The following is a 3,099-nucleotide window of genomic DNA, read 5'->3' as shown; positions in this document are numbered from 1 at the left end:
TATATTCTATGCATCTTATCTGTTCACAAGTCTTCCCATGTTTTGAACTTTCATGGGGTTTCAATCCCCCCTTTTTTTTTCTGCAGAGCCCACTATTCTCTCTCATCCCAAACCTTAAAAATCTTTCATGAAAATCCTGTTCTCTCTCTTCTCAATCCTCCCTATCATTTCAATTCTGCTAATTCCTGCACAACACACTCATGAGAAAACTATACTCTCTATAAACAATTATTGTGATTTTCATCTGCCTTCGAAATAAGAAACCAATACTCTCTGTTACTTGTCACGTTTATGTCTCTCTTGCTCTCAATCTCAATAGCGAATGCAAAAATGCAGAGGTTAAACAGAGGATCATCTCTCCATGTAGAGTCCCACTCTGATATCCTTGTTTCACCTGACGGCTTGTATGAAGTGGGCCTCAATGCCTATTCCTTTGCTATCTGGTTCTCCAACTCTGCAAACCAAACTGTCTCATGGATCGCTAGAAGGGACCGCCGGGTTAATGGCCGACGATCGAGACTCTCTTTATGGAAAGATGGAAACTTGGTCTTAATTGATGCAAATGATGCAGTTATTTGGAGCACAAACACAAACTCAACAAGCTATGCAGAGATCTTGGACACGGGAAACCTGGTTTTGAGAGACTGTAACGGTTGAATCATCTGGGAAAGCTTCAAATTCTCGACTGATATTCTCCTCCCAAACCAACAATTCACAAAAGGCAAGAGATTGATCTCAGGTAGAGGAGAAGGTATGTATTCCCCAGGCTATTTCAGTTTCTTTGTAGAATATGACAATGTGCTTAGAATCATGTATGATGGTCCTGAGATTTCAAGCATAACTGGCCGAACGCAGATTACACTTTATGGGTTAATAAGAGAACCTCATTTAATAGCTCTAGGTACGCTTTCCATGATGAATTGGGAGGTTGTTTCTAGTGATAAATTTGAATTCTATGCGTCTGATTGGGGTTAGGAGATTAACAATGGATTATGATGGTAACCTTAGGCTTTATAGCCTTGATGAAGCAACAGGGCTTGGGTCAATTACATGGTTAGCCATGGCAGAGCAGTGCAGAATTCATGGACTTTGTGGAAGAAATGGGATATGTACTTACAAACCACAGCCAACATGTGCATGCCCCCCATATTATGAGGCAAGCGACCCAAAGGACTGGACAAAAGGGTGCATACCCAAGTCCAAAACAACCTGTGATCCTCTCAAAATCAGGTTTATAGAGCTTCCTCAAACTGATTATGGCTACGATATCAACTATACTTTGCAAACAACCTTTGAGGCCTGTAGAAACAGATGCTTAGATGATTGTACTTGTCAAGGTTTCATGTATAGAATTCATGGGGATGGAGGGTGTTACTTCAAGAGTGCTCTCTTTAATGGATACACATCTACAAGTTTTCCCGGAAGCATGTATATAAAAGTCGCCATAGATGTAGCCTTAAACCATACTGGTAGTCAGAACACAGGTTTGAGAGAGCTTGAATTGAGATGCCCAACTGGTGCAGCTGCAGTCACAGAGGGGCTCGGAGTTTATGGGGAGAGAAAGAGTACAACTCCTGTTGTATTGGTTTTTGAGTGCAATTGGTGGGATTGAGATCATATTCATAGCAGTCGGGTGGTTCTTCCTTTATCGGAAACATGGGGTGCCTGAAGGCATAGAGAAAGGCTACAAAGGGTATATCAAGCCAATTCCGGAGGTTCACATACAAAGAGCTTAAACAGGCTACAAGAAATTTCAAAGAAGAGCTTGGAAAGGGGGCTTTTGGTGCTGTTTATAAGGGGATTGAGTGATGGTAGGGTAGTTGAGGTGAAGAGGCTACATGATGTGAGGCAAGGTGAGCAGGAATTTTGGCCAGAAGTGAGTACAATAGGGATGATATACCACAAAAACTTAGTGAGGATGTGGGGCTTTTGTGCTAAGGGTTCACATAAGCTATTATTTTGTGAGTACTTGGAAAATGGGTCATTAGACAAGCACTTGTTCTTGGAGGGAACCACTCTGGACTGGAACCAGAGGCTTGAGATTGCTCTAGGGATAGCAAAGGGCCCAGCTTACTTGCATCATGAGTGCTTAGAGTGGGTCTTACATTGCGATGTAAAACCCGAAAACATACTACTAGATGCGGGTTTTGAGCCCAAGATAACCGACTTTGGGCTGGCGAAACTCCTTCAGCGAAGAGGTGAAGCGAGAAACAATAAGTCTATTTCATACTTTAGAGGAGTGCGCGGAGCCAAAGGGTATATGGGGCCGGAGACTACTCTAAACCTTCCTATAACAACAAAGGCAGATGTTTATAGCTATGGAGTAGTTTTGTTAGAGATGGTGAGAGGGCGTTGATTATCAGGGCCCATGGTGGTTGATGGCTGTGAAGAAGTTGAGCATTGGCATTTGATCAGGTTTGTCAAGAGGAAGGTCGAATTGGGAGAGGAATGGGTGGAGGCAGTGGTTGATGTGAGATTGGAGGGCAGGTTCAACTCAAGGCAGGTAGAGGAGGTGGTGAAAATAGCTCTATCCTGTGTTAGAGAGGAGAGAGAAGGGAGACCAACCATGGATGTGATTGTGCAGGCCCTTTCTTGTATGTATAGGTATTAATGGGCAATGAATTTTGCATGATTTGGCTCATAGATATCCAGAAATGAATGTTTTAACATTGGCTTTTAGAAGTGGTCTCTCTCTCTCATATTCTATAGTTGAACTCTTTTTCATAAAACAAATTCTCATACTTTGGTTTCAAACTTTCAATTGACATTGTTGGTCATACACGCTCATGGATTTGAGTTTACCTTAATTGGCTCTTGGTATGGACATGCAGAGTCACGTGCTTTGTGCTGTCTTACTTAGCTGCACATGCCAGAAACAACATTTACAAACTTGACGGATTCGACTCGAACTCCGCCTAGTTAAATACTCCGTACTTTATGGAGTCGAGTACCAAAATACAAACTTGAGTTATACAAAAGAGAGAAATTTATCAAATACCCATAACTCAAAAAGTGAAAAATTAGTTATTTTCTTAGGGCCTGATTGGGTACATGGATTTTAAGGCATAGATTCCAAACATCTTGGATTTTGCCAAAATC

At 41.9% G+C, this 3,099-nt stretch overlaps 1 pseudogene; it reads left to right on the top strand.

The window, feature by feature from the left end:
• LOC18435036 (putative receptor protein kinase ZmPK1) lies at positions 1-2,632 on the top strand (annotated as a pseudogene).
• Positions 2,633-3,099: the final 467 nt, after the last annotated feature.

Source organism: Amborella trichopoda, chromosome 6 (assembly GCF_054954075.1).
Source record: "Amborella trichopoda isolate Santa Cruz 75 chromosome 6, AtrichopodaSantaCruz75HAP2 v2.0, whole genome shotgun sequence".
Taxonomy (NCBI): Eukaryota; Viridiplantae; Streptophyta; class Magnoliopsida; order Amborellales; family Amborellaceae; genus Amborella; species Amborella trichopoda.
The sequence above is the reverse complement of the archived record's forward strand: the minus strand, read 5'-3'. Positions and strand labels throughout refer to the sequence as shown.